The sequence below is a fragment of the Mauremys reevesii genome, linkage group 8 (genome assembly GCF_016161935.1).
Source record: "Mauremys reevesii isolate NIE-2019 linkage group 8, ASM1616193v1, whole genome shotgun sequence".
NCBI classification, from domain to species: Eukaryota; Metazoa; Chordata; order Testudines; family Geoemydidae; genus Mauremys; species Mauremys reevesii.
The window spans coordinates 50,341,327-50,359,606 of record NC_052630.1 but is presented as its reverse complement, the minus strand read 5'-3'; the positions used below and the strand labels follow the sequence as shown (position 1 = coordinate 50,359,606).

The window sequence follows — 18,280 nt, the reverse complement described above, 5'->3', positions numbered from 1 at the left end:
TCATCTCACCTATCTTCTCTCTCCCCTCCCTCCCAACACCACCTTCAAAAGAGCAAAGCTTTTGGGGGCATGTGATGGAAAAATCACCCAAAGGACGAGTGAAGCAGACTCTTCAGGATACGTAGGTTAAATACAGTAGTAGCACTGTTAGGTATGACCTACTCGTTAAGTGCAAAATTCCTTGCATTATAGGAGAGCATTTCTGTTAGCTGCAGGGCTGAGGGTTTTCTCAGCCCCGTGCATCCACCACCCCAGTCTGCCAGGAGTTTGCATTGAACCTGCAATGCAATTCCTATCCAATGGCCAGCCATCCACTGCTTCTCTAAGGCCTGGTCTACACTACTCGACTGTTGCTGCCTTTCACACGTTATCCCACAATGCCCCTGACAATTAAATTGGTGCAAGCACTCCTGTTGAGGACATGCACTGCTGATACAAGGGTCATAGGATGGACATGCAGAAGCAGTTTAATTACTGCAGTGGCTGTAAGTTGACATAACATAGGGCGATTTAGTTTTGTAGTGTAGACTTGCCCTGAGCAGAGACTAATCACTAATTACAAGACACTCACTGTCACTAATTAGTAAGCAATGTATTAACAGCTGTAAATCACAAAGCAAAGGGCAGTTGCATATATTCATCCCCGCTCCCCTGCAGTGTAAATGAAATGTATTTGCCTATTGGAGGAATTTGCAGTGTGTTTGTCAGTAGTGCTAAGCAGGGGTGAGGCTGCTAGTGTTACTCCTTCAGTGGGGCATGGACAGATTTCCTTAGAGGACCCTTTGCTAGTATTTCAATTAGCAGATCCATTGAGTCATAGCAGTTATGGCTACACTCATTTTACTCACTCACAGCCGTTTGGCCAGGGTGGGGTGGGCACTGCTGGACTGCCTTTCTCCTAGCACAGCCCTAGACACGCTGGGCAACAGCTCGCTTGGGGCAAATCTTGCCTGCACCTCCACAGCTAAGAGGGGCCCATGTGCCATGATGTGAGTGTAGGGGAAGCAGGAGCTTGGGATGCTGTGACAGAATCCCTGGGGTATAACCTGGAGCCATGGGCGCCAACTTATATGGGCTCTTGGAGCTAAAGCCCCAGGAATATTCATAATCAGGGGCTCTGCTCCACCAATATTTGGAAATATTAGATTTTTCCCCCTCCCCGGAGTTTCCCTGCTTGAATGTAAAGAGAGCGCACAGCATGTCTCTCTCTCTCTCTCCTTTGCTGCTGCTGCCGGTAGCCTAAGGGCTGCAGCATTAACATAAGAGGAATGTGCTAACGATTGCTGAAGCACTCAGGAGGGGGAGGGGAGTGGAGGGGGCCTCCCCTCCCCTCCCGCCCTTACCTGGAGGAGACACAAATGGGCCAGGAGACAGACATCACTCACTTTAGCAGCAGTTGGGACTTCCGTGAGTGTTTGACCCTATGATTTTTTATTATGTTTGAGTGTTTGACCCTATGATTCCCCCCCTGCCCCAGCCCCAGCCCCAGTCCCAGTCCCAGTCCCAGCCCCCCAGTGAGGCACAGCAGGCTGCACAGGTGAGGCAGGAAGCCACATGTGAAGGCAATGCCCCCTCCCCCAGCACCCACCAACCCACCCGCCACAGGAGGGATGGGAGAGGGAGGCTTCCTAGACCTGAGCAGCTGGGGCTTGGGTGAATTTTATGACACCCTGCTCCCCCACCCCATAGCCAGCCACCACCCTGCCTACCCCACTTCTGCCCCATGCTGGGCAAGGGGCAGCCCCATCCCCCATCCACAGTGAAGTTATGGTGAGGGGCAACATGGAAGGCCACCTGTGCCCCCCCCCAGTACCCATCATAGGGGAGGGGAGTGAGCTTTCTGGACCTGAGAGGGGCGCTAGGAGCATGTGCAGAGTGTGTGTGCCATGGGGGGCAGGAGGGGACCCTCCCCTGGAGCTTGCTGCTGCCAGTGGTGGTGATGGGGAGTCCTCTCTGGCCCTAGCCCTGGGGCAGCCTGTCTGCACCCCAAGTTCCTCATCCTCATCCCTGCCTCACTCCAAAGCCTGCACCCCCAGCACCGAGCACGCTCCTGCACTGTGAACCCCTTATCCCCAGCCCCACCCCAGAACCCTCACCTGAGGGGAAAAACATGCAACTTAAATTTGGTGGTCAGTTTGGAGTATCATTGTATTTAGCACAATATTTGATTACTTTACACCCTTCAAAGTATGTAACTGGTCGTATACAGGTGTTTTCTCTGAATACTGTCTGTATGCCTCAGTTTCCCCAATGCATTTCTTAAGGCTTTAGATGGTGGGATAAGGGGGTGTGATTGTTGTAAAGCCCTAGAGGGCCAGTGTGATGCTGTCTGCACAGAGAATGGCTGACACCCTGTCTCCAGGCAACTGATGGCCTGGGCCACTCTCCTGCAAGGTGCCAACTGAAGGTGTTGGAGAACAAAGAGATCAGGTGGCCTCCTAATGCTTGGAAAAGAGACAAAGGCCAGAGGAGGGAGTGTCAGTGCCTGTGCAGACTTCCGGGAAGCGCATGGTGTGGAAGGGGATGCTGGGATGCTTTGGAACAACTCCATACAAAGCCAGTCAGGACTCTGGGGGAGCCTCCTCTCTGAGCATACTGTCTCCAGGGCAAGAAGCTTACACCTTCCTGGGTCTGACCTCGGAGCATTCAGCATGCCCTTCCACACTGTGCACTTTCCGCAGCGAGTCTGCCCAGGCAGGTCCTGGGGCAACCAGAGGTCCCTGCACCCCAACTCCGCAGTCAGATGTGACTCTCAGCCAGACAGTAAAACAGAAGGTTTATTAGATGACAGGGATACAGTCTAAAACAGAGCTTGTAAGTACAGAAAACAGGACCCCTCAGTCAGGTCCATCTTGGGGGGTGGGGAGCCCAGACCCAAGTTCTGGGCCTCTCCCGATTTCCCCAGCCAGCTCCAAACTGACACTCCCTCATCTGGCCTTTGTGTCTCTTCCGGACAAGGAGGCCACCTGATCTCTTTGTCCAACACCGTCAGTTGGCACTTTGCAGGGGAAACTGAGGCACCCACACAGTATTCAGAGAAAACATTAAGAACATTCCCACTTTGTCACAACAGGTGCAACAAAATTTAATACCGTATATTAGGTATTAATAGGCAAGTGCTGCTTCTGACTTTCCACTTTTAATTGACCCTTGTAATCTTGTGGTGCTGACGCATTGTAGCTTCATTTTATATCAGCTTACAGGGTGAGAGCGGGGGGGCGGGGACACCACCATTTTGGGCCCCACCAAAAATTATATGAACCTGCCGCCTATGCCTGGAGCTGTGAGACCACTGTGTCCCCTTAACTCTGCAGCCTGGGCTGTCTCTCACATTACTTTGTCAGGGACAAGCAGTAAACTCCTCCAGGCACTGGTATCACTCAGACATCAGCATGCAGAGGCACACCCAGCTAACTTGAAAATGCACTCCAAGCCACTCCTGAATTATACATAGTAACACCAGCAAATCCCTCAAGTCCCCAGCCTTGCACCCCCACACCGTCTTACACTGCTCAAGACCATCTCATTAATTGACCAAGCTGATTAATTAGTTCGACACGTCACCACAGGAAAGTGGACATGCACCAGCCTTTGTAATCTGAACAGGTGCTCCAAGCAGTTTAGACAAAACATACTGGTAAGGATAAAACATTATGATAAGTTCATTAACTATAGAACAATAGCTTATAAGTGTAGGTATAAAGGTTAGTGATAGTTACCTCAGAAAATAAAAAGTAAACAAATTCTAAATCCTAAACTTTTAGTCTAAGAAAGAGTTGAATCAAATAGTTTCTCACCACAATGGATGTTGTAGGCAGATTACAGTTCTTAATACACAGGCTGAATTTCTTTCCCAGCCTGGGACCAATCTCCTCAGTTCAAGGGCCTTGTCTGCTCAGCATTCTTGTTGCCTTCAGCATAAGTGGGGGAGGAGAGAGATGATTTCATGATGCCACAGCCCCCTATTTTATACTCTCAAGCCATTTTCTTCCCTGGAAAGATACTGGCCCAGACATGTCCTGGTGGGCCTTGCTGAGTCGCTTGCACAGTGTGGCACTTGTGCAACTGTCTCTTAAAGCAGTGGTTCTCAACCAGGGTATGTGTACCCCTGGGGGTATGCAGAGGTCTTCCACAGGGCATCTAGATATTTGCCAAGTTTTACAACAGGCTACAGAAAAAGCACTAACAAAGGACAAACTAAAATTTCATACAATGACTTGTTTATACCACTTTATACACTGAAATGTAAGTACAATATATATATTCCAAACGATCTTATAATAATAGTAAAAATGATACTGTAAGTAGAGTCCTGCAAAGCCGCAGTTCCACTTTATATCTGCAGATATCCACATCTGCAGCCATGGGTGTGGCTATCCATGGACCATTTTTGCAGCTTGGATGCGGGTACACATTTTGAATCCACACAGGGCTTTAAAAGGAAGCAATTTTTTTCAGTAATAATGTGCTGTGACACTTTTATATTTATGTCTGAATTTGTAAGCAAATACTTTTTAAGTGAGGTGAATCTTGGGGGTACACGAAACAAATCAGACTCCTGAAAGGGACCTCTGGAAAGGCTGAGTGCCACTGTCTTACAGAATTGTAAATTGCTTGTTTACAATTCCCTAGCTGATATGAATCTGTTTAATGCCAGTCTGGGTGTGGGTCACTCCCTTAGTCACTGGAAAGCTAGCAGTGGGCAGGTCTCAAACTCACATATTTCAATAACAACCGCATAGCAAAATCTCATAAGAGCATACACACTAACAATATACACATCTTGACCGAACAAGGAGTATCTTACCTGGCATGCTTTATATGACATATCACAACCATATACAAATGATGAATATGGGGGTTACAGGGTGCTACTTTGAGGTCCTGTGCATCACAGATGCCTCTACAGGTGAGACCATGTTGTGGAGAATAGCTTTGTGGAGGTTCCCCCTATTGAGTGGCTCTACAGTGGGGGAAAGGGAATAGTGGGGTAACTACACTGACCCACCACCAATCATGCTCCACCCTAGAGCCAGACTTCCTCAGAATGCAGTGCCCGGGGTCCTCATTTAGCAATGCATGTAAGAAAATAACATAAGAACGGCCATACTGGGTCAGACCAAAGGTCCATCCAGCCCAGTATCCTGTCTACCGACAGTGACAATGCCAGGTGCCCCAGGAGAAGTGAACCTAACAGATAATGATCAAGTGATCACTCTCCTGTGTGACAGACCCAGACCAGTGGGGTACAGGAATCTGGTAGAGGGCAAATATACTGGTCACTGGATGAGTAGTTTTCTGTTCCCTGAGTGACCAGAGCAAGGGCTGCACTAGAGTAATCAGGAACCTGCTAGAACCAATTAAGGCAGACAGGCTGATTAGATCACCTGCAGCCAATCAAGGCAGGCTAATCAGGGCACCGGGGTTTAAAAAGGAGCTCACTTCAGTCAGGTGAGGAGGAGCCCGAGGAGAGGAAGGGTGTGTGAGGAGCTGGGAGCAAGAGGCACAAGGAGCTGAGAGTGAGAGGGTGTGCTGCTGGAGGACTAAGGAGTACAAGCGTTATCAGACACCAGGCGGAAGGTCCTGTGGTGAGGATAAAGAAGGTGTTTGGAGGAGGCCATGGGGAAGTAGCCCAGGGAGTTGTAGCTGTCATGCAGCTGTTACAGCAGGCAGTATAGACAGCTGCAGTCCACAGGGCCCTGGGCTGGAACCCGGAGTAGAGGGTGGGCCTGGGTTCCCCCTAAACCTCCCACCTCCTGATCAGACACAGGAGGAGTTGATCCAGACTGTGGGGAAGATCACTGAGGTGAGCAAATCCGCCAATAAGCGCAGGACCCACCAAGGTAGAGGAGGAACTTTGTCACACCTGCCATCTATCTCCACGCTCTGACAAACAGAGGCGAGGGACACCATTCCTTACCCATCCTGGCTAATAGCCATTCATGGACTGAACCTCCATGAATTTATTTCTCTCTTTTAAACCCTGTTATAGTCCTAGCCTTCACAACCTCCTCAGGCAAGGAGTTCCGCAAGTTGACTGTGCGCTGTGTGAAGAACTTCCTTTTATTTGTTTTAAACCTGCTGCCCGTTAATTTCATTTGGTGGCCACTAGTTCTTATATTATGGGAACAAGTAAATAACTTCCTTCATTAAAAACGCGCACTATAACAAAAAACCTGAACACTATTCTGTATCATTGCTATTGACAGCACAGCTGCCTGACACACATTCAGTGGATGTGGGCTAGTATTCTGCCATAACACTGCTGAGGTCATTTAATGTTTGGCATTTGAGTATTTGCTGAAGATGGGGTGCATAGGACTTTAAGGTTTCTGTTGGAGATGGTAGTGAAAGCTACTGCTGCACTATAATTAAATTAGGCTAGGCCAGGGCAAATGAAACAAAGCTGCAAACACAGGTGATGAGTGGTCTCAGTGTGAACTTGCAGTTCTGGTTAATAACCACAAAGATCTAAATAGTTCACGGGATAGTGCCAAATAACTTAGCCCCAGATCCAAAGGGATTTAGATGCCTACCTCAAGTGAAATCGCTGGGTGTTAGGTGCCCAAACATCTCTTAGGATCTGGGCCTTAAACCCAAACTTCAGGCTTTGTATTAAAACAAAACAAAAACAAGGGTTTACAAAATGAGCAGAAGTGTTTTCATGTACTTTAAAAAAGTGCCAATCAATGAAAATGGCTTTTCAACAATGTTCCCTGCCCCTGCTGAAGCACTCACTGCAAGACCAAAACATCCTGCTGCTGCACAAGAGATGATCGGGTTTGCTAGCTGAATGTAGCACATAGTCGAACAAGAAGATAGCAAACATAAATAAATTAATTAAAAAAATAGATTTTAAAAGCTCTGGCAACACTAATAATCTAGAGGTGTCGGCTGTACCACATGTGCTACACGAGAAAGATGTGCAAGCTAGTGGGGCTGGGATACCATTCTCCAGTAGACACACACAACAGGTGTGAATAAATGCTTCCTCACCACAGTTTAACGGTGTGTGATTTAGGCACTCATTGGTGTTGGATAAATGCCTGTTAATTTTATACCAGGATTTAACAAAGACGTCAAAAGGGTACATTGTTTTCACAATCTGCTGAATTTTATATAGGTTGATTTTAGGTTTTTGCAAGCCCAGATTTAGCAAAACAATTCAGAGCATGCTGAGGTGCTTTTCTTGGCCTTCAGCATATGCTTAAGTCACAAAACTAAGTGATTGGGCAACAAAATGGCAAATGAAATTTAATGTGGATAAATGTAAAGTAATGCACATTGGAAAAAATAACCCCAACTATACATGCAATATGATGGGGGCTAATTTAGCTACAACTAATCAGGAAAGAGATCTTGGAGTCATCTTGGATAGTTCTCTGAAGACGTCCACACAGTGTGCAGCGGCAGTCAAAAAAGCAAACAGGATGTTAGGAATCGTTAAAAAAGGGATAGAGAATAAGATGGAGAATATCTTATTGCCCTTATATAAATCCACAGTACGCCCACACCTTGAATACTGCATACAGATGTGGTCTCCGCATCTCAAAAAAAGATATACTGGCATTAGAAAACGTTCAGAGGAGAGCAACTAAAATGATTAGGGGTTTGGAACGGGTCCCATGTGAGGAGAGATTAAAGAGGCTAGGAGTTTTCAGCTCGGAAAAGAGGAGACTAAGGGGGGAGATATAATAGAGGTATATAAAATCATGAGTGATGTGGAGAAAGTGAATAAACTGGGTTTCACAGTACTTTTGGGTACCCGGTAGAGATGGACATGAAAGCCTTATGGTGCATTGAGGGCATAATGAGTAGGGTTGGAGGCACTGTGAAAAGGAACGTGTAAGTCTTTCCTCTTAACTTCTCATTTTCCTGCAGTTAAGCTTTATGGGTGGAGTGGGTGGAGGGGCTAAACATGGCTTTTAATATTTGTATTGCAGGAGCAGCCAAAGGCTCAAGGTGCTGTACAGACATAATATAAAACACAGGCCTTGCCCCAAAGCTCAGGTTTGTGACAAGACTATTTCTAATGTACTTAGCATCATGGGGCCTAATTTGCTCCTGGGGAGAATCCATTTACTTTACTAGGTGTACAGCAGAGATGGATTCAGCCCACTGTGACCAAGTGCCATTGCTAAATGTCACTTAGGTGTACACACACACACACACACAAAATCTCTTTCACACTGCCCACATCCAACACATTTGTATTATTGTTATTACTTATTAGTACTTCCTGCAATGCACATATATTCTCTAAGTTTATTCTTTCAAAATTGTTAAGGAATAGAGTGTGTTATTTTAGTTTTCTGATTGGTTTGTGCATTTCATAATTTTATTTCTCTCCTCTGCTTAAATGTAATTCTTTGAGGAGCATGCTTTCTGGAATGGTGGTTGAAGCATGAAGGGACATATGAATCTTTAGCGCATCTGGCATGTAAATATCTTGCGACGCCAGATACAACAGTGCCATGCAAATGTCTGTTCTCACTTATAGGTGTCATTGTAAACAAGAAGTGGTCAGCATTATCTCCCATAAATGTAAACAAACTTGTTTGTCTGAGCGATTGGCTGAATAAGAAGTAGGACTAAGTGTACTTGTAGGCCCTAAAGTTTTACATTGTTTTCCTTTTTTGAGTGCAAAAAAAAAATCTACATTTTTAAGTTGTTCTTTCACGATAAAGAGATTGCATTATGGTATTTGTATGAGGTGAACTGAAAAATTTCTCTTTTTTTAAATCATTTTTACAGTGCAAATATTTGCAATAAAAATATAAAAAGTGAGCACTGTACACTTTGTATTCTGTGTTGTAATTTAAATCAAGATATTTGAAAATGTAGAAAAACATCCAAAAATAGTGAATAAATTTCAGTTGGTATTCTATTGTTTAACAGTGTGATTAAAACTATGATTAATCACAATTCATTTTTTAAATTGTGATTAATTTTTTTAAAGTTAATCACGTGAGTTAACTGCGATTAATTGACAGCCCTAATTCTTAGTTACATCTATAAAGTAACTTAAAATTTGCATGGAAATAACTGCAGTTCCAACTATTATACTAATAGCAACGATGGAGTCAAATGTTAGTGAGCCACATACATGATTGTGATCAATAAACATAAATGCCAAAATAATTTTTAAAAAATTCCCTTTCTTAATAAGAGAAAAGAAACCTTAATCACATAAGTTAAAATTAAGTATGTTTTTAGTGGAGTGAAAACAATGACTAAAATAGAGACGATAATGGCAGCAACACAGTGTGCTTGTCAGAGAAAGTAAGCAGATTTTATTTATCTCTACTAAAGATAGTGTACAAAGTATCAAATGTGTGTTTCTGAAATCTATTAGCGCTCCAGAACTGATACCTCAAGGCTTAGAATTGGGAATATCTTCCTGTATTATCTCCTAATTGTTCTAAGTTTCCATATAAACTTTAAATGTGGCTTTAATTGGAATTTCTATAATTTTTTTCTTTTATAGAACCATTAGATACTGTGCTCCTGTCAGCTAATTCCTAAGTTATTATCTGAAAAAAACAAACACACACCACTAGATTTTCAGGTGCCTAAGTAGTTCCTAGAATCATGGTTAAGTTTTCCCCCACCCCCCAACATCTGAAATGGTGCCCCGGTGAGCCAGGAGTGGCCCAAGGGCTGCAGGAGGGCTGTGAGCTCTAGCATGATGCAGCCCCTCTGTGACAGCACGAAGCCTTGAGCCACATGCCGAGCACCAGACACCATGAGCCACAGCTGCAGCACAAAGTGAGGGTGGCAATACACCATCTACCACTCAATGCCACTCTTACTTCTGCCCTGCTGCTGGCAGTGGTGTTGCCTTCAGAGCTGGGCACCCGCCAGTATCAGGCTGCCCTGCCAGTGCTAAGCTCTGTCATCTCTTTCAATACAAATTAAATGCTTGTGGAGGCAGTGCAGCCCAGAAGTGATGGGAAGCCCAGGGAGCTCATGGCTGATTGGTGTGGGGGGGAGAATATAAGTTTGCCCAGAGCACCAATTTCCATAAAGCCAGCCCTGAGGGTAAAGGAGCTCTGCTCTCCCTTCCCGTAAAGTGAGGAGGGGATTTCACACTGAAGGAAAGAAAAGAGCAAGGAGAGAGGAGAAACACTAAAGGTGAGAACTTGCAGAGAGGGCTTACTGTCCAATCTAGGCTCATGCTCACGCCTGCCTCAGTTTCCCCTCTTGGACGCTTCACTCACCCACAAAGGCTTTCATGTGTTCAATAGCAACACTCCTCCTTAGGGGCTGGTTTGTTCACATACCTTTCAAAAGGAAAAACTGCCTGTGGCTCTTCCACCAGCCACCTTCTTTCCTGCACTCCAGCCTGCTTGGTTGGAACTGGCTCTTGCCCCTCAACCTGGGCCCTGTCTCTGGGAGACAGAAAAAGTCTTTGTGGAGGCTGTGCCCACTGCCCTTCTGCTCCCTATAGACTCACCCCCCCCCCAACCCCAACTTTCATTTCTGGCTCTCCACTGGCTTCTCCTATCTGTCCCCCACATGACCTGCCTGTCCCATGACATTTCTCCTCCCTCCAGAGGGAAGTTAAATTGTGCTGCAGGTGAAGCTGGGATCCATCACCCCTTAAAGGGCCGTTACCCTGGGACAGAAGGATTTAAGGAGGTGGGGGGAAGAGTGAAATCATTTAAAAATGAGTCTGAAGGGACTGCAGGGGAGTGGCCTTGTCAAGCTTAGGCCTGTGTGCCAAAGAGGGACCAGCCTTCCCCTCTGGGCCCATAGCCCCTGGTTGGCTGTAGCCATCCAGAGGAAGGGAAGTTCAACAGTCATTCACAGACAAGGGGATCCACAACCGGAGCCAGCCCCATCCCTCTCCTACCCAGAGAGCCTCTCCTGGTTCAGAGGCGCACCAGCCCGCCAGCCAACCGCCTCCTTTTACTCCATCATTGTGTCCAATTGTTCTGCCCATTGTAAAATGTAAACAGCCCCCCACACCTCATCTCCATGTAGACAAAGTGAGGAAGAGCCCCGGGGGAGGAGGAGTGGGGGAGAATGGCTTTATGTATAGAAAGGCCATTGTGTCACCAAGGCAACCTGTGGAAACATGTAGGGAATAGGCCCATCCTGGGCCTTAACTGTGCTTCCATGGCAGCGGGAATGCTTGCAGGCTGCCCGGCCCAGCTAGGGCTTGCTTGGGCCAGGTCTGCTCTGCTCGGAGCAGGATAGAGGAACGGCGGGTAGCCGACAGGATAAGAAGGGACTCAAAGGAAGCAGCGGGGCCTACCCTAAGTATGTGCCCTCCCCCACACTCACAGTGGGGAGTGTTAGGGTGGGTGAGGGGAGTCTGGGAAATGGCTGCAGAGCCAAAGGGACGAGTTTGCATATACGGCTCCTAGGAGGGTAAATGGAATCTTAGCGTCATCTGTACTGTTGGTGCCATTGACCTGAACAGGAGGTCCAGGCCCATATTACAGACTGTCTCATCACCTCGTATCTTCTCAGTGTGTCATTTTACTCCTTCTCCCGAGCTCTCCCCTCCCATTTAGGAGGGTCCAATCCTGCACTTCACAGGGGCCCCACCCAAGCCCCTATATGGTACAATGCAGGGGCTATAAAGAGCTATGATGAGCTCTAGGAGAATCCCTCAGTGCAAGAACAGAATAGGGCCAATAAAAGCCACCCTAGGCTGCCGCATAGAAGGTACAGGTGGGGCAGGAAGGGTAGGCTGGGTTGGGAGGAGTAGTCACCAATGTGTTCAGCCCTACAGAGTGTGCAGACTACAGCTCAGTCAAACAAGCAGCTATGGGGCCGTTGTCATCAATTAGAGCAGCCTCCAGGGCTTACACCAAAGGCCGTTTTGGCCCCTCCAGCAGCCCAGACTCCAGGGGCTTCCCTCTCAGACTGTGCTTTCCATATGGTGCCTCTCCAAAGGAGCAGCATGGACTCTACCCACTCATTCAGCAAACCCTCCTTGGCCTCATTCCCTAAGAAAGGAGCACACGTCTGCACCTTTTGTCAGGCAGCGATGCCCTGCAAAGGCCCAGTTCAGCCCAGTGCTGTTCCAGGAGAGACCACCAGCAGCAATGCTGAGCACGGACAGCCAAGGGAGAATGATCGACAGCACTAGCAGATTTGAATGCACCAAGCAGACACAGTAATAACCATGCACAAGACTGTCATTTGGATAAGGCCCCTAACAAAAACCACACTAGTGGGGATTCCATTTAGAGACACTGGATTCTAGTGATTTCAATATAGTTCTGACACATTCAGAGTCAAGATCAGCAAGGCTTTTAAGCCTTCAGGTAAGCTTGCAAGCACTGAAGTCAAGTAGCATAGGCTGCCTTCAAGGGACTAATCATGGTTTGAGTTACCTCCGTGCTTAATTATTGCCGGGCTGAATCAGGGCCTGATATCCAAGCAAGAGCAGAGCTAGGCCTTGAGGCCCAGATCCTCAAAAGTAGTTGGGTGCCTAACACCCATTGACGTCAATACGCTGGTGGTGTATTTTTCAGTTATGTCAAGGGTGCCTAGAGCATAAGGACTAGCACTCTTCTAGCATTTCAATAAATTGACACTACAGCAGGTTTACGGGGGGGGGGGGAGGGGCATTTAAATTGGCTCTCAGCAGTGAGAAGAGGAATTGCTCTGTGCCAGCTGCTATGGAGCTGGGCATGGCCCTGTCTGACATAGAGGGGCTGTGAGCAAGGGGCTGGTGGACATTGTGACCGGGGAGTAAGCGGGATTGCATTAACCTGTAGGCCCCAAGGCCTTGGGCACTGAGTGGGATGGAGGAGCCTTTCAGAGGGGCAACCCTATGGGTGGTGAGTACATGGAGCAGCAGCAGTTAGGGAAGGCAGGGAGACGGCGGACAGGTAGCATGCATTGGGCAGTTTTCACACCTCGCCAAGCAGTGCTGTGGCTGCTCAATAACTGGGCAGTGCAGTCCTTTGAGTTTAGGGACTGCAGGGGAGTGGCCTTACTGCTGGTACATCCCTTCACAGCTGGGCATAGCAGGCTCTGCCCATCTAGTGCCTGCTACCAACAGACACTCCAGTTCTGCAATGCTCTGGCCAGGTCACTTACAGTCATCCCCCACTTTTGCAGGGTTCCAGAAAGCAATAGTACAACATCCTTCCACTAGGTCTCCAGCCTTCTAGCACCAGGCCCAGGGGTCAATACACCCACACTCAAGATCTCAGGGCTTCCCCTTGGCTTTACCCCTTGCCTCAGGCGTTCACACCACCTCCCTCAGTAGTTGACCCCAGACCCTCCTTCTCTTCTGGGTTCTAGTCCCAGGCCCCACTAGACAGCAGCAAGCTCCAGCTATCAGTGCCTACCTTAGCTTGGTCCTAGGCCTTTCCCACAGCTCCTTTCACTGCTTGCTGCTCCACAGACTCCACCCCTCTGGGGCTCAGCAGACTGCTCTCCCATGCTTCACAGCATTGCCTCCCCAGGCCAGCCCTAGAGTGCCTTCCTCTACGCTGGAGCCTCAACTCCAGCCTGCCCCAAGGGCAGATGCGTAGGGGTTAGCCTGTTCAAGGAGTCTCTTACCCCCTACTGCTTACCCCCTCATAGGGGACAGGCCCAAAAGCACCCTGCAGCAAGGCCTTTCTACAGAGGAGCACTCTCAGCCTTTGTGCAAACTTGCTCACTCCCTCAGCTGGGTCCAATCATTTCCCCAGGCCACCTGACAGTGCCCCCCCACTAATTAGAAACAGCTGGGAGGATACCTGGTTGTCACAGCAAGCTGGGTCTGAGTCTCCTTAAAGCCCCTCCCCCCCAAGCTTGTGACAGTGCTGCATGAAAAATAAAGGGTGAAGCCTACAGAGCACAGGAGTGGGCACATAAAGTGTTAGGGCCCTGGTTCTAGTCCCATGCGACACTAGAAATGGGAGTGCAAGAGAGGGATCCTAGGGGAGGAAAAGGGAGCTAATGCTGAGTTTGGGCTGAAGAAGAACCCCAGCAGGCAGGTCTTTCACTTTTTGTGGGCTTTTTTATTAACATATTACACTCTTCCAAAATAACTGGCTTTAGCAGTTTCTCAGCACAGGAGATCAGTTCCTGTCATGGTGTCCCCAGCCATGCTGCTTCCATGGGGTTCAACCTGACAAGCTTGAGTGGCGTTTTCATGGGAGCTAGGATTGTCAGCTGGGTGGAATGCACTGCGGGCAGCAGGCTTGGTTTCATGTGCAGTAGGTCAGCCCTTCATCCCATGCATCCCCATGTGCTCTGGATGCTATATCAGAGACTGTAGTGATGGTGTGAGAGAGATTCATTTCCAAGATACAGGCTGGCAAAACTGCTAGACTCCTTACAGAGGAACACTGGAGAAAGGAGGCATTTTGTGGTCATTCAGAGGACGTGGAGGCCTGAGAGTAAAGGACAATGAAGCTGAAGGTCAGCTAAAGGGACCCCCGGCCTAGAGGATACTTCCCTAACACACTTGCCTCCAGAGCTGAACAGCATTGGGCATGGTCTTGTGGCGATCCTCTGGAATTCATGGCAGTGGCATCCCAATTCCAAGTCTATTCTCTCATGTAAGTGGGTGGTGCTCACTTGGCATGGAAAGCACAAATCAGCCAGAGAGGCTTTGTGAGTCTGGGGCAGACCTGAGGAAATAAGCACCCGCCTTTCTCCCTCTCCCTTCTGATATGGTGAATATACGGCTCCTGCCATTGCAGTTCTGTATACAGCATTCCCCTGTGGAACCGACGTGGCTGTAGACAAGTAGTGGTGGTACACAACTGGGCTGACAATGAGGAGCTAAGAATATCGGCAAAAAAACAAATGTACATTTCAAAATACACAAGTACAAACCGAAACCCCATTCACTATGACTCTGTGGGAAAGACCAAGCAAGGCACCCTTTGTTCTGGAAATAGTCCTCCAGTCCTTGCTGGGGAGAAGGGAGCCCTACTCAATAAAGGTCTCTGCCCCTACCTCTGCTTCTTTCAGCCAGTGTAGGGAGTAACCTCCACCCCAAATGCCCTAGGGATGTAGAGTCCCAGATTCACAGGCCAGAAGGGACTACTGTGCTCATGCAGTCTGACCTCCTTCCTAGCCCAGGCCATAGGATTTCGCCCTGCGGCTCCTGCAGCCAGCTCAATAATCTGTGGTTGAGATGCAGCCTATTTCTTAGAAATACCAGCTTGAGCTTGGCAGGATTCAGACACAAGGAGAAACAACCTACCCCACTCCCCTCATCACTCTCTTACCTCCAGGATTTTCTCTCCAGCAAAAATTAAGAGACCGTCCCAAAACCAAACCCCAGAATTTAGGCTGAATCTCAGGGTTAGCCACCCCGACAGTGTGATGTATTCAGCTGTGGCCGGAATTACTAAGGGAAGTGGTGGCAGCCTCATTGCTTTGGGACTTTTAAAACTAGACTGGACAGCATACTAATTCATGTAGGCAACAGTCCCACAGAGGAGTGGATGATTTAACAGGTCTATTCCAGCTCTGACATACAAATCCCAATGTGCCAGAGCTTCAGGGAAATTCAATCTCTCTCCAGTCCTGGCACTTATCTCTGTAATGGGTCAAAACACTTCTGATTCACTTTGGGAAAATATGGATCTGAATCCAGATCTGGCTTTTGTGGTCATGGCCCATGTCTCCTCTCCCATCACAGGTATCCAATCCCCCAGTCGGCTCAAAGACAGCAGTGGGACTGAGCCAAAATGTAAAAAATAATCAGCATAGCCTGAGGAACAGAGCTGGTCAGAATATTTTGAATTTCAAAAAATTTTCAAATTTTGCTGGGAATGAAAAAGAAATGTTTTTCATTAATTTTTGCCCCATTTCTGGGTAGCTCTGCCAAAGCTACAAGGACTTTTATTTTATTATAGTCGTGACGAATACTAGTCAGCTGTTGAGCTTTCATTTTGGTTACAGGGCAAGGCATGTTGCATTTCAAGTGAACTCAGAAGGGGTTTTTTTGTGCTCACTGCTCTTTACTTTAGCAACACAAGAATGTTTGACTCAGAGATTAACCTGGTCATACAGTTCTAGTGCTGATGGGCATTTTGAACAGAGCTACAATGCCAGCTGAGCTGCACAGCTGTTATGTTTTCTGAGTTACTCATAGTGATAGTGACATGCTAAATTGACCAAAGGCTTGTACTCTGGGCTGCCGGGTGATCTGAAGGCTGAAGTCCTCTGCTCAGCCACTTTTGGATGGACGGCCTCAGTCAATCAAGGGCCCAATCAATCCTTGGCTTCCCTGCTCAGGCTGCCCACAAAAGCTGTGTATACGCTAGGCCTATTTACTAAAATTTCCCACCATCAGTTTAGCCGTGGCAGCAATAAGGGAAGCAATATAAGATGGAGTGGCAGTGAACTCCAGGATTTGAAAGATAACCTGCAAAACTGCTTGGAAATCTTCGAGCCTGCCTTCATATGATCAGCAGTTATGTTTTTGAGTCCTCCTAATAACTTTAAAGGAACAAATTTTTCTTTTCTCTTTTACCTTTTACCTCTTTTGGCCTCCATAGTTGGTGTAATGTCCTGTCTTTGTTAAATAGTGACATCACAAACCCCAGGCCATGTTAATCCATGAGATGTGATCTGAGCTCCTGCTAGTCAGTGAGATTTTTCCCCCTCTGTTCTCTGTGCTGGGAGGCAGCAATGTAGCAGCTTTAATCAAGACAGTGGAACAGCTGTAACCAAAAAAGTGTAGCAGCTATAACCAGGATGAGGGGAGCATAGCAGTGTATATAAATAAAGAGGGGGGGAAGCTATTTGCATCTGCTTGGTATGTAGATAGCAGTGATGTCAGCAAGGGGCAGAGCTTAGTCACTTGCACTCATTTTCTTCCTTGAGGTGGGAGGGGGAGAAGATCCACTATTTTTAATTCTTTAAAAAACTCCAAAAAATTAAAAACAAGATTTCAGACAAAAATAGATCCAGCAGGAGTGGCTCTTCATAGACCATTAGTTTCCTAAGCTGTAGAAATGAACAAACTGCAAAAAGTTTTACAGGGCACCATTCTGCACCATGTTGTTTATCTCTGCCCATCACAGATCTACATGACATGGGTCTTCAAATGCTGTGGCAGTTGTCTCGTCCACACTAATGGGCTCATTATAGATAGCACTGGGGCAGCTGAATGTAGGGTAGCCATGGTGGGGGATTTTAGGCAAAATTCGCCAGTGTAAGAAAGGCCAATGGGACTAGTTAGTCCTGGTTGTGACAATAATGTTTTTATAATGTATACCCCACTCTGCCAGCAATTTTACTCATTTCATCCATACCAATGAACAGCAGGACAGAAGTTTCCTGTGGCATTAGTAGCTGTGCAGTGATATCTGCCATATGTTTGCCAGCACTCTCAGCCAGTTCCTAGAATCCCCCTGGTGACAAAATGAAATGCAATGAAAGGTGGATACTGCAGGCACAGATCAAGAGTCCAGTTTATATGAGTATCAAAGCCAAGGCCATGATGAACATGTGACCATCTCAGAGGACAATTAGTTACCAAAGGGCCAACACCATCCCTTCACATATTACAAATAATGGACTCTAGGAACAGCCTACAAGAGGAGAAGTTGTTAAACTAGATGTCTGTGCTCATCTATGTGAAGCCGCCATTATTAGACAAGAAGTTAACGGTGATTGTTTATTTCCCCAGTCAAAGGAGAACCCCAAGTTATAAAACCTGGGCCAGATGCTCAATGTAGCTCCATTGACTCAAAGACACATATATCAGTATAGAGCAGCTGAGGAGCTCTCCCCATTAAGATAAGCAGCATTTTCAGAGAGGCAAAAAATCAGCAATTAGTTAATGGGAGTAAACGTGCAGCTATGATCTAAATATGGATCATCACTATTTAGAAAGACAGATAGTACTGATGATCTCCAACACCACTTTCCTATAGCTAAGGAAAACCTCTGTTTTGAGGATGTGATAAAATGCAGTGCATAAAGTGCCGCAAGATCTTTAAGGCTCAGCTGGGTTTGAGGAACATTTATCTAGTTCTGTGAACAGCATCCACTGCCACTCCATAGCTCTAGTCAGTGGAAAAGAGGTTCAGGGCTAAATGGAAATGTAAGATAGATGTTTTTTGCAGCTCATCCAACCTCATCTCTAAATTAGTGTCTCTGGGCAACTCTAATATGTCCACATAAATTTGGTTCCCAGCATATCTGGATTCAGATGCATTCTCTTCCAAGGATGTAACAACCCAAGTGCTGACCACAGCAATAACTGAAAATAGTCATAGTTCAAGATCATGGTCCTTTCTCCGCACCTTTGTGATAGATTATTCAAAAATGCTCAGATGATGGAGCAAACTGAATGCTC

The 18,280-nt window shown here is 47.0% G+C and overlaps 1 long non-coding RNA gene across 1 annotated transcript; it reads right to left on the bottom strand.

Annotated features, from left to right (window-relative positions):
* Positions 1-3,840: 3,840 nt before the first annotated feature.
* LOC120370293 lies at positions 3,841-13,600 on the bottom strand. The gene is made up of 3 exons (XR_005583689.1): positions 13,317-13,600; positions 10,284-10,391; positions 3,841-3,911 (listed from the first exon to the last, which is right to left on the bottom strand). It is a non-coding gene; the product is annotated as an uncharacterized LOC120370293 (long non-coding RNA).
* Between the last annotated feature and the right edge of the window lie 4,680 nt (positions 13,601-18,280).